Below are 6,855 nucleotides of genomic sequence, written 5' to 3'. Positions count from 1 at the left end.
GAGTTCTTGAGTGGTTCACCCCAATGGGTGCAAGTAAGTACTTGTTGAACTGATTTCTTGAGTGGTTCACCCCAGTGGGTGCAAGTAAGTACTTGTTGAACTAATAATCTCAAGACCCTATACATGTCCCGGGTTTTGGAATATCGCCCGAGACATGGCTCGGGTTTCGGGATAACTTCCCTCCTCAGTAGAGAAAATAGTTAGGGGTGGAGAAGAGGGCCGACAAACAACCGTCAAAGGCCTCGTTGCCCGCACAGGCACGCAGGTGCGTCGTCCAGGAGCTCGTCAGCTCAAAGCTCGAGGGAGCCATATTTGTAGACCAATCGCAATGGACCGCACACCGCTAGCCCCTCCTCCGGGTCGCCCCTGGGGAAGCTGGTACATGGAGTTCTTGAGTGGTTCACCCCAATGGGTGCAAGTAAGTACTTGTTGAACTGATTTCTTGAGTGGTTCACCCCAGTGGGTGCAAGTAAGTACTTGTTGAACTAATAATCTCTAGACCCGATACATGTCCCGGGTTTTGGAATATCGCCCGAGACATGGCTCGGGTTTCGGGATAACTTCCCTCCTCAGTAGAGAAAATAGTTAGGGGTGGAGAAGAGGGCCGCCAAACAACCGTCAAAGGCCTCGTTGCCCGCACAGGCACGCAGGTGCGTCGTCCAGGAGCTCGTCAGCTCAAAGCTCGAGGGAGCCATATTTGTAGACCAATCGCAATGGACCGCACACCGCTAGCCCCTCCTCCGGGTCGCCCCTGGGGAAGCTGGTACATGGAGTTCTTGAGTGGTTCACCCCAATGGGTGCAACTAATTACTTGTTGAACTGATTTCTTGAGTGGTTCACCCCAGTGGGTGCAAGTAAGTACTTGTTGAACTAATAATCTCTAGACCCGATACATGTCCCGGGTTTTGGAATATCGCCCGAGACATGGCTCGGGTTTCGGGATAACTTCCCTCCTCAGTAGAGAAAATAGTTAGGGGTGGAGAAGAGGGCCGCCAAACAACCGTCAAAGGCCTCGTTGCCCGCACAGGCACGCAGGTGCGTCGTCCAGGAGCTCGTCAGCTCAAAGCTCGAGGGAGCCATATTTGTAGACCAATCGCAATGGACCGCACACCGCTAGCCCCTCCTCCGGGTCGCCCCTGGGGAAGCTGGTACATGGAGTTCTTGAGTGGTTCACCCCAACGGGTGCAAGTAAGTACTTGTTGAACTGATTTCTTGAGTGGTTCACCCCAGTGGGTGCAAGTAAGTACTTGTTGAACTAATAATCTCTAGACCCGATACATGTCCCGGGTTTTGGAATATCGCCCGAGACATGGCTCGGGTTTCGGGATAACTTCCCTCCTCAGTAGAGAAAATAGTTAGGGGTGGAGAAGAGGGCCGCCAAACAACCGTCAAAGGCCTCGTTGCCCGCACAGGCACGCAGGTGCGTCGTCCAGGAGCTCGTCAGCTCAAAGCTCGAGGGAGCCATATTTGTAGACCAATCGCAATGGACCGCACACCGCTAGCCCCTCCTCCGGGTCGCCCCTGGGGAAGCTGGTACATGGGGTTCTTGAGTGGTTCACCCCAATGGGTGCAAGTAAGTACTTGTTGAACTGATTTCTTGAGTGGTTCACCCCAGTGGGTGCAAGTAAGTACTTGTTGAACTAATAATCTCTAGACCCGATACATGTCCCGGGTTTTGGAATATCGCCCGAGACATGGCTCGGGTTTCGGGATAACTTCCCTCCTCAGTAGAGAAAATAGTTAGGGGTGGAGAAGAGGGCCGCCAAACAACCGTCAAAGGCCTCGTTGCCCGCACAGGCACGCAGGTGCATCGTCCAGGAGCTTGTCAGCTCAAAGCTCGAGGGAGCCATATTTGTAGACCAATCGCAATGGACCGCACACCGCTAGCCCCTCCTCCGGGTCGCCCCTGGGGAAGCTGGTACATGGAGTTCTTGAGTGGTTCACCCCAATGGGTGCAAGTAAGTACTTGTTGAACTGATTTCTTGAGTGGTTCACCCCAGTGGGTGCAAGTAAGTACTTGTTGAACTAATAATCTCTAGACCCTATACATGTCCCGGGTTTTGGAATATCGCCCGAGACATGGCTCGGGTTTCGGGATAACTTCCCTCCTCAGTAGAGAAAATAGTTAGGGGTGGAGAAGAGGGCCGCCAAACAACCGTCAAAGGCCTCGTTGCCCGCACAGGCACGCAGGTGCGTCGTCCAGGAGCTCGTCAGCTCAAAGCTCGAGGGAGCCATATTTGTAGACCAATCGCAATGGACCGCACACCGCTAGCCCCTCCTCCGGGTCGCCCCTGGGGAAGCTGGTACATGGAGTTCTTGAGTGGTTCACCCCAATGGGTGCAAGTAAGTACTTGTTGAACTGATTTCTTGAGTGGTTCACCCCAGTGGGTGCAAGTAAGTACTTGTTGAACTAATAATCTCTAGACCCGATACATGTCCCGGGTTTTGGAATATCGCCCGAGACATGGCTCGGGTTTCGGGATAACTTCCCTCCTCAGTAGAGAAAATAGTTAGGGGTGGAGAAGAGGGCCGCCAAACAACCGTCAAAGGCCTCGTTGCCCGCACAGGCACGCAGGTGCGTCGTCCAGGAGCTCGTCAGCTCAAAGCTCGAGGGAGCCATATTTGTAGACCAATCGCAATGGACCGCACACCGCTAGCCCCTCCTCCGGGTCGCCCCTGGGGAAGCTGGTACATGGAGTTCTTGAGTGGTTCACCCCAATGGGTGCAAGTAAGTACTTGTTGAACTGATTTCTTGAGTGGCTCACCCCAGTGGGTGCAAGTAAGTACTTGTTGAACTAATAATCTCTAGACCCGATACATGTCCCGGGTTTTGGAATATCGCCCGAGACATGGCTCGGGTTTCGGGATAACTTCCCTCCTCAGTAGAGAAAATAGTTAGGGGTGGAGAAGAGGGCCGCCAAACAAACGTCAAAGGCCTCGTTGCCCGCACAGGCACGCAGGTGCGTCGTCCAGGAGCTCGTCAGCTCAAAGCTCGAGGGAGCCATATTTGTAGACCAATCGCAATGGACCGCACACCGCTAGCCCCTCCTCCGGGTCGCCCCTGGGGAAGCTGGTACATGGAGTTCTTGAGTGGTTCACCCCAATGGGTGCAAGTAAGTACTTGTTGAACTGATTTCTTGAGTGGTTCACCCCAGTGGGTGCAAGTAAGTACTTGTTGAACTAATAATCTCTAGACCCGATACATGTCCCGGGTTTTGGAATATCGCCCGAGACATGGCTCGGGTTTCGGGATAACTTCCCTCCTCAGTAGAGAAAATAGTTAGGGGTGGAGAAGAGGGCCGCCAAACAACGCTGCATTGTGTTATTTTGTACTGGGTTGCGTTACTTTGTATTTACTAAGCCACACAAAGCCATGCAAAATGGCTTTGCGTGGCTTAATAAATGCCAAAAATGATTTTGCGTCGGGCTGTGCCAGAAAAGTAATGCAACCATGGCGCAAAATCATAGTAAATCTGGGCCTAAGCGAGAGAAGTTTGTGAATTGAAGTATGCGAAAATCTTGCTGGAGTACAGGGAGCATTGAAGGAAAGGCTGTAGGAAATATTTTTTTTTTCTAAAACTACAACATTTAAATACCTGCAAATGGACAGTGCAAATATTTCAAAATGTATCAGCAGTTAAGAAAGCACAAATGAAGCACCTATTTTGTAAATCTGAACTGTGATGGACATAAACAGTTTTAATATGCTCAAAACAAATCAAGACACTTAGTGGTGAGCAAATGATAATTATCTGTTGAAACCCGATTTCCACACGTTTTCGTTTCTGTGCTACAGTTTTACTAGCAAATGTAGTGCTCATTTTAATCAAAATGTACTGCCTGTAAATGACAGTGAACTACCACACCATGGATGAGTAATATATTTGTGATAGTGTATTCCAAAATGCACCACTGGCCACATACCACACCTTCACCACTGTCCTGCTTGGGTAACTAGGGAGATTTAACATTGATGGCAGCACCTCCGCTCTGAAAAGTGTTCCAGCCCCCCTGCCTAGTGCTGTCTTATGCCCACAGGTGGAGAATTCTCAAAAAAAGGCAGTGGATGGTTTCTACCGTGCTTTGAAGATACATGCTGAACAGTCACCCTTACGTGGATCAATTATTATCTTCTTTTTTTTTTACTAATGTGTGTAATGATCGCGATTGTTGAATTAGTGCCTGAAGGAACCATTTCAGATTCCGAGGGAGCCTTCCCATTGCTTAGGCAGGTGCCAACCCTTCCTGTGGATCTCACTGCACTGCAGTGGCCCCTTCACAGCCTCCCATAGCGCAGGGTATCGGAATATCATGGGTGTAATATTGTCAGAGCATACCTTAGGCCCCTGCAGGCCCCCAACCCTTCAAGGAGCCCATAATCCTTCAGGGGCCCCGTTCACCTCAGGGCACATGTATTTATGTGAGATGTGGGAGACTCAAAGGCCCCTCATCACATTATGCAGGGGAGCTCCATCATTTTGCGTTATGCCACTGAATCTCGTGCTGCAAAAATAGCAGAACCAAAATGACAACTACCAGAATATTGTGAAGGTAAACATATATGTTTGCTATGTTTAACTTCACATATAGTACTTTGATAATATTTATTGTCATTGTATGTTGACGGGGAGTTAAAATGTGATGGATATTCCATCCGCAAAACACTAAATCAAGCCCTTATTGATCTACAGCATTAATGTGTGGGATGCATAAACAGACATCTGCAGCATTGGTTCATAGGTGAAAGGTATATAGACCTAATTTATAGGTTCTTTTGTAAGGTTATTGCATATTTATCTAAATGGAATGTATATGTCTGTTCCATGGATATGCATTGGTTTGTAACACAGGTCCATTTATACATTGGGTATATACTGATTTGTAACATTAATTCATTTGTAAGATGGTTCAATATTGGTCTACATTGCATTTGTTCAGATAACTTTAAGTTAAATCATGTAGTTTTCTGGGGAGCGAAAGTGGCCCAAGGGCGTTAGAGCACTTTACATGGGAGCTCCAAACAAGAGAAAACTATAGCTACGACAAGGAAGCAAAACCATTCAACTGTAGGGACTGTAAACAAACCTGATACAAATGACCATCATTGATAAAATTACTTAAGTTGAACATATACACACCAATGGTCAGGGTTAAATGATAAATACTATCAAGAAGTGTGCTGTCGACATAAGGGACTGTCGAAGGTAAGCTGAAAGCCAGAAGGCCAGTGACCGTCTTTAGTAGTTAAGGCCACCACATGGAGGTTGTAGGGTCATGATCATGTGCATTAGGACTCTTGTGGTCCTAAGTGGACTCCTTAAAAAGTTCTGCAATCAGTTGGGAGGTATTTTGGTGTGTCTGAGTGTGGTCAATAAAGTCTATTTCATCACCATCCTCTTTCCTTCCGATCTCTTTACATAGGACAAATAATCATGCCACTGCAAACAAAAACAATTACTAAAAAACATTGTCATTTACACCACCAATAGTTCTAACTTTCACTTATGTGAGACCGATTGCATTGGAAAGGCTGTTCAATGTAGATAGGCAGGAGATGGTGTGCAGAGCAGGACTGGCCGTCACCCCACTGGCTCAGAGCCAGCAGGCGAAAAGTAAAACAATATTCTATCATTGTTTTATTTTTCACCTGCTGGCTGAACCGGTGTGCGTAGGGAGGGGCGGACCGGGTTCATGGGAGGGGGGAGGAGGACTGGTTGGTGCACTTCTTTAAGTGCGCATGTGTGTTTGGCCGGCCGTCTTAGGCGGGCAAAACATACTTGCGCACTTAGGTTTCTCCAACCCCGCTGTATTGAACAGTGGGCTGGAGAAACAGCACAGACTCCGTCCTGAGCAGAGCATCAAACCAGCCCTCTCAGACCAATCTCCGCGCTGCTCTCAAAGCAGTGGAGCAGCATGGGGATGGCACAGGGAGTCTGTGATGCTGTCCCAGTGTCTGCTCGGACCAGAAAGAACACCGAGGCAAGACGTGATGCTGGAGGCGCCCGGCAGTTTCAGGTAAGTTATTTTTTCTTATTATTAAACCCTCAACAGCGCGCTTCCCCGCACACCCTCTGCCACTTTTTGTTTGTGGCAGGTGCCACTGGGTTTGACAGAGTTCTAGTCTCATCCCACTGCCTGAGTAGGAATGGGACAGAGTCTTTTTTGGTTCGAATGGTTAGTAGCAATGAGTTAAGAGTTACGTAGGAGATGTTGTTCTCCAGAAAAGTAGCCAGGGGTTGCAGCGTGAATTTGTTTGTAGGTTATGCAGGCTAGCTTGGACTGTGATTTCGCTTCAGTAGGAAGCCATTGGAGCACTGTGATCACCAGAGTAATATATTTGCACCAGAGACAAGGCGAGCAGCGTTATTCACCACAGCTCTGAAAGGGGCTGGCTTGGCTTGAGACAATCCTGTGAGGAGTGAGTTGCAGTAAACCAGCCTGGAAAGAACAAGAGCTGAAGCGATGACTTTCAGATCTTATTCGGGAATGAAGTGCCAGATACCCCCAGAATGATGCCAGTTGGAAGTAAGTGCTTCTGGCAAAGCTATTAACATGGGACTAGAAATTGAGTGCCGATTTATCATTCTGTCATGCAGTGCAACGCAGCAGGCCACCTTGCTGTGCTGCGTGAAAAGGAAAGGGCCGGAATGGGCCATATTTACCAACAAACTGCGCATTCCCGTCCTTTCCTAGTGCTGGCGCACTTCTGGCTGCCTAGCGCCAACGCTGACATCCTTTGGAAGGGAATCCTTCCTGCACAAAAACAATCCCGAGAGGCATTTTCCTCTTTCTATGCGTGCTGCAGAATGCAGCGCACGTAGAAAGAGATAAAAACAAGGAGAAATAAAGACATTT

The sequence above is a fragment of the Triturus cristatus genome, chromosome 3_2 (genome assembly GCF_964204655.1).
Source record: "Triturus cristatus chromosome 3_2, aTriCri1.1, whole genome shotgun sequence".
NCBI lineage: Eukaryota > Metazoa > Chordata > Amphibia > Caudata > Salamandridae > Triturus > Triturus cristatus.
Note: the sequence above shows the minus strand (reverse complement) of the source record.